A 6,747-nucleotide genomic window follows, 5' to 3' on the forward strand; every position below is an offset into this window, starting at 1 on the left:
CCCTTCCTCCCCTTACTTGCTAAGGCTAGATTTTCCTCATCATCTTGCTTTGATGAGGATCCGTCTCTGGTGCTTCTTCTTATCTCCTCCAGCATGAGATCTGACCAAAGTCGTTCCCAATCTGGCAGTTTTTCTCTTCCATTTACCGAGTCTTGGTAGCTATGCCAGCTCTTAGGAAGACTGAGGAGCGCAAGACTCACCATGTCATCATCGGCTATCGTGATCCCTACACTTCCAAGCTCATCCTTGCAGGTGGTGAGCTTGTTCAAATATGTAGAGATCATGTTGCCCTTTTCACACTTGATTTTCTGAAGCTTGTCTTTCAGCGCCAGCTTCCTTTGATTGCTGTTGTTCTGATATAGATCTTTCAATGTTTTCCACATCGAAAACAGTGTCTCCTTCCCATGGAGACTCGAGACTATGTGGTCTCGAACTCCCTCCAAAAGGATTCTCCTTGCTCTAGCCACACATTTCTTCCATTCCACCAATTCTGTAGCATTAGCCGCTGCCGGCTTGGGGACTTCTTGATCAATGAAGTCCTTTAGACCGTTATCCTCTAATACTGCTTCCATGCGATCCTTCCAGGCTATATAATTCGAGCTGCCATCAAGGGAATACTCGAGTCTTAAACCATTGAACGCCATTGGTGAAATTAAGATGTGATAAGAACTTGATTTCTATATTCAGGAACCTCAAACTTCAAACTTCTCCCTTCTTGTATACTGTTCTCTCCTTTGATCACCTTTGCTCCAATACCATGTAGAAATTCCCACTGTAGATCAACAGATTATGCAATATACTAAAGCAAAATACAAGATCTACTTCTACAACAAACTTGCGGAAGCTTAATCGAATATGAGCAAGATCAAATAGAACACATATAACTAAGAATGAGAAATCAATCACACATGAACACAAAAGAATACTCTAGGGAAAGCCTCAGCTAAAAACCCCGATCTTTGTATTATCATACAAGTGGAAATATGTTCAGATTACACAAAGAATCAGCTCACAAGCTATCCTGCTCTCAGTACAATCGAACAATATAGCTCACAGGCTGAATAGACACAAGATATGCCTTCCCTCAGCCCTCCAAGCCTCCTATTTCCTTGCGCAATTTCTCTTGGGGTCTAATGATGTCCCCTATGTGAGTTGGCCTCATCACACACTCATTAAACCTAAAAGTATCTGCGCAATCTCCAAGGAATGAATTCCTTCTGCATGCAAGAGATATCCTCCATGGAATATTCCTGCAACTGATAGTACACTGTCCCATCATCTGATCTCAACTGGATCTCTGTCTGAACTGACATGCATGAGTTATTTATGAGAGAATATTCAGTTATCTGAAGTGCAATAGTTACATGCATGCATGCATTAACTAACTGAACTCACAATTAGTTCAACAAACTATTTGAACTAATCTAACTGGACTTAACTCAGTTAACTGAGCTAACTAATTACAACTCAAATTACAACTCATCCTTATCTCTTTAACTAAGGGATAAATTCCTCAATCAATGGGATAACTGTTGCATGTCCTCACATAGACTTCATGTTTGATTTTCTCCAACTAATTAACTCAAGATGAATTAATTAATTATTAATCAAATAGCTGCTAAGAACAAATTCGAATTTTACTTCTCTATTTTAGTTCAGGGACTAACTAAAATAGGAAGGTATCCTGAAATGCTATTTATGGCAGTGCTATTTTTAGCACTTCTATATTTAGCATTTCTTGTTTCTATTTTCAACACCAATAAGCTTCTTTTGATAACTTAATCGGGTCCACAACTTATATCGCAATCAGCGGTTGGGTTCACAAGACTTATCGCAATTGGCAGTCCGGCAGTGTCAACCCTTTTGAACTTTACGATTCAACGGATGCGATATTTAGTTAAGCCATGCTATAATGGTGTAGCGGGTCCGCAATGTTATCACAATCACAATTTTTAAGTGGCATTCCTTTGTGATACATAACTTCCAATGTGAATGCAATATACTATTAAATCATGTTATAATGGTGTAGCGGGTCCACAATAATATCACAATCGCAGCTTTTAATGTGACATCCATTTATGAATTGCGATACAATGGGCAGATGCGATATTGCGTTAGGGCTGTTACCATAAACTGTTCAGGTCCGTGTATTATATCGCAATCGGGGATTTCAGTGTAACAAGACTCGTGATATGGTGGATGCGATATTTCAATAAACAATTGTTAATAAATCCGTCGGGTCCATAGCCTTCTCACAATCGACGGTTTGCGGGACTTCGACTGGCACATGGATTAAAAACCAGCGTTAACCCCTGCAGTTGACCGTGATCTAAGGGTTGACTTATGAGATTGATGACTAGGATTGAGTGCGGGACTTCAGCCGTACTTTCCTACCCCTGCTTTTCTGATAGCTATTGCTCTTGTTGGCTCTTTCCTCGCTGCGTGTTCCTCTTTGCTCCTTCTCATGAATTCTTCCTATCGGTTCTTCTCGGGCATATATTACATGCGATACTCCCGATATGGCTCCTCTGATGTTAACTGCTCTGATATGTTGGCTCCTCCGATATTTCATGCGATATCTCTGATATGGCTCTTACTCTTGAGCATATGTGATTTTTTAATAAGAACAGTTTGTAACAGACTCTTACTCATGGCTTAGCTTTCCTATGGCTTCTCCTCGCTCTTCTGCTCTTACACTTTGGCTTCATGATGGCTTCTGATAAACTGCTTCCAATGAAATTTTCCAATATGCTTCTCTTGTTCCAATAGGTCTTCCTTTGACTTTCGATAGCTTTTCTTTGATATCTTCTGTTACTTCATGGATCTACTGCTTCCGATGAACTCTTCCAATAGCTCTTCTTTGACTGCTCCTATTCTTGACTTCCAATGGCTTCCAATGTCTTTCCAATGGCTTCCCTGATGGATTTGCTCCTTGGCTTCTTGCGCCTGTTTCTTCATGGATATGCTCTGCTTCTCCTTGGCTTCATATCATCATTTAGTATCCTAGAATATTGCCATATTGACATCAATGACAATCTTGATCAACAATCTCTCCCTTTGTCATTGATGGCAATATTCTTCTTCTCTCCCCCTTTGACATCAATGGCAAAGGAGTGCTTAGGGACTCCCCCTATCGAACTTCTCCCCTGATCAAACTGCTTCTATTCTTTATAAATAGTATATTTTTATGGGTATGTTACTCCCCCTATCGTGGTGCTCTTCTTTTTACTCAAGATAGAAGGATTTCTGCCTCATCATCAACTAGCACATTATCCCCTCTTCATGTCTCAGAACTACTTTATCATGGCTTCAACAATGCTTAAAGATGCACCACTTCAATGCTTCCAAACGGATTACAAATAGCCACACACCAAATGTTCAAGTCCTAGTTTTTATGCTTCAATCCATATTTTGTTGTCTCCATAGTCAGAATTAAGAGGCCTTCATAGTCCGAATCAAGAGAAAATGCCACTGAAATTGCTATCTTTCTTTAGATCCAAGTTCCTTTGTATCTCTGTGCTTCTCCCTAAGTTACTGAGCTATATTCAACTGCACAACATTCTCCTTTCTATAGTCCTTTGATGAGCCATCTTTTCCTTGTGTTCTTGTAAAAGTCTCTGCAAGTTATCTCCACTAGCAGATTTTGATATCCAATCTGTGACTGTATTTTGAATTCTTTTTGTTAATTGGCATCTTTTTGCAATGCTTTAGTTTTGTTAGATGCTTCCAACTGCTCTTGCTTCACGCTTTGATACCACGAAGATCAAGCGAGCGAAATGGAAGCCAAAGGTCAGGCATATCAGGCATCTATAACAGAGAACAAGGAAAGTTCAAAATGTGTGAACTGGAAGAAAGAGACCAAGTGGTAGGTCCAACAGGACAGGAGGAAGCTGAAGGATGAGCAACTCTGTTGATCGAGTTAACCTTTGAAAGGTTCAGACCAGTGATGAATTAAACAGGCACATAACACAACTTGAAGAACAATTTTGTGAAGGGAAAAATAAAGTTTCATCTGACATCGCTTGAAGGGAGCAGTAGCCAGCACCAACATTGAAGGGCATGTGAATTTGTTTTTGGGAAGTAAGAGATTGCGACAACAAGAACAATGAGAAGCAGTCATGCCGGAAGCATTTACCGTGACAGTGAGAATAGAGGCTTGAAACAGAGAATTGGTTTTTGTGCAGAGCTTAGTGCAGTTCATTGTAGACACACTGAAGTTGTGTGGAGACATTATTGGAGATCATGATGGCTATTTAATATCATCATGAGGTAACTTTGCAGACTCTGTGTGGACAATATGAAGAATTGTGAAGACTCCTTCATATGAAGACAGGTTGTCATTGATGATGTAGCATGGAGACTACAATGAAGCTGTAAATTGATAGAATTCAGTAAAGAAGATTTTGGGAGCAGAGAATTACTATCAAACATGCCTTGACAAGATAGGGTCGGAGCCCTTGGGGTTGGTGCCTCAGAATTGGAAGGATTGGTGTCCTTGGAGTTGGTGCTCCTAAATCCAAGGTTGGTGCCTTGACAAGACAGGGTTGGTGCCTTGGAGGTTGGAGCCTCACAAAAAGTCCAAGTTGGTGCTTGGCAACATATTGGAGCCTTATATATATTGTATCTGATTTATTGTAAAGATTATATTAATAAGAGCATTTATTCCTATTGTTCATTTTGTGTTCTAAATATAAATGATTTAACTGGTAAAAATAAAAATTGAAAAGAAATATTGATTCACCCCCCCCCCCCTCAATATTTCCAACAATTGGTATCAGAGCCAGTACCTTCACTCAAAGCCTAACAACTTGAAGGTTGATCTTTAGAACACAAATGGCGAAGCCAAGGAAGAAAGTCTCCAATCCTCCTAAAGATGTGTCTCCCTCTACCACTGAAATAGAAGACAATCAATTTGAGAAGGCTCCATGGTTCAATGGAAACTTTAATATATGGGAAGCAAGAATGAGGAATTTCTTAAAGACTCAAGGCATTGAAATCTAGAAATCAGTGATTGTTGATAGCATGATGGATGGAGAATCCAAGGAGTACAATGCAAAAGCAATGAAGGCAATCTTGAATGGGCTACCTGATTCTATAAAGAACAACTTAGGAAAATGTTCGTCAGCAAAGGGTATATGGGACAAACTTCATGACCTTCACTCAAAAGGAGCATTGACCATGACCACCAGTCAAGAAGATGATGGAAACCAAGAAGGAAATCCAGAACCCATCATAGAAGCTGAAAATGAGAACGATGACATCAAGGCTAAAGAAGACCTAGAAGATGAAGAGAATGAAAAAGATTTTGTAGATCTCCTCACTAAACTTATGGTTGCCATGGAAGAGAGTATCAATTTGAAAAAGGAAAATGAGGAAGTTAAGAAGAAAGCACTGGCTGATGACCAAGACCAAACAAGGAAGAAAGTTGACCTTGTCAAGCTTCAAGTACAAGAAAGGGATGAAGAGCTTGCCAAGCTTAAGAAGGAATTTCATCAAAGCAAAAGAAAGCATCATGAAGAAGTCATATCCATGGCAAATCAATTGGATAAAGCAAAGAAACGGGAAGATACCTTGTCAAGTCAACTTGAACAAAGGCACGAGAGCTTGAACAAACTTGAAGAAGAGATTGGTCAATACAAGGTAGAGGTCTCCTCTCTCAAATCTCAACTACAAGAAGCAAGAAAGCTAGCACGAGGAGCTGAGAAGACAATGGAAGCATTGGCAATCATAGAAGGACATGTTGATGAAGTAGAAAGGGAGAGAAACACCATGATATGTCAACTAAAAGCAAAGAACGGAGAAATCTTCAAATTAAAATCTAACATCAACCTTCGCAAGGCCGAAACATTTAAATCTACAAGGATCAAGGAAGAAATGGAGAGAAGTCTACCAAAGGAAAATGAAGAAATCTTCAAAATGAAGTGAGATATCATCTCCCTTAAAATAGAAGCAAATGAAGCTACTCGTATCAAGGAAGAAACTGAGAAACAACTTGCTAAGAAGAATTATGATTGTGAAAGATTGGAAGAAGAGATTGTCTCCCTTAGGAAAAAGGTTGAAGGGATGGACAAAATCTTGAAGAGCTCTCAAGCCTTGGATGACACGCTCAGCCATCAAAGATGTCCATTTGATAAATCAGGTTTCGGGTATGCAGGTGAATACTCAAACAAGAATGATAATTCTTCAAACAAAAGGGATGTGAGGAAGCCAGAAAGAAATGTTGATGCTCCCAGTTCCAGCAAAGGCAAGGAGAAGAGTCAAGGCAACTATGGAAGAAATCCCGCTCCAAGAAGAAATGTAGATGATGTCAAGGATGCGAGAAGTAATGATTATCATCAAAGGATCTCAAGGCAGAAAGACTTTAGAAGTACATCAATGAAATCTCCATCTCCCAGGTACCAAAGTTTATTTCTTGGTTATTGTTATTCTTGTACAAACTTTGGACACATGGAAAAGGATTGTAGGGCTTATAATGATCCCCGTCAATCTCTGAGAAGCAATTTCACAAGAAGAAGTCATGAATTCTTACTCATGAACAACATAGAATGCTTCAAGTGTCATAAAATTGGTCATATGGCATGTAATTGTAACTTGACTTGGGCACCTTCTCAAGCTAGAACTATGCCAAATAAGAAAGTTACACAAGTATGGAGAAGGAAGCAAATACAATCCGAAAGTCCCTTGAACTCTCCAACCAACAACACATGTTATTGGCTTGATCTTCGACAATCTAAGCATTTGATGGGA

The sequence above is a fragment of the Pinus tabuliformis genome, chromosome 9, assembly GCF_031772625.1.
Source record: "Pinus tabuliformis cultivar Carrire ecotype Pingquan chromosome 9, CPIR1, whole genome shotgun sequence".
NCBI classification, from domain to species: domain Eukaryota; kingdom Viridiplantae; phylum Streptophyta; class Pinopsida; order Pinales; family Pinaceae; genus Pinus; species Pinus tabuliformis.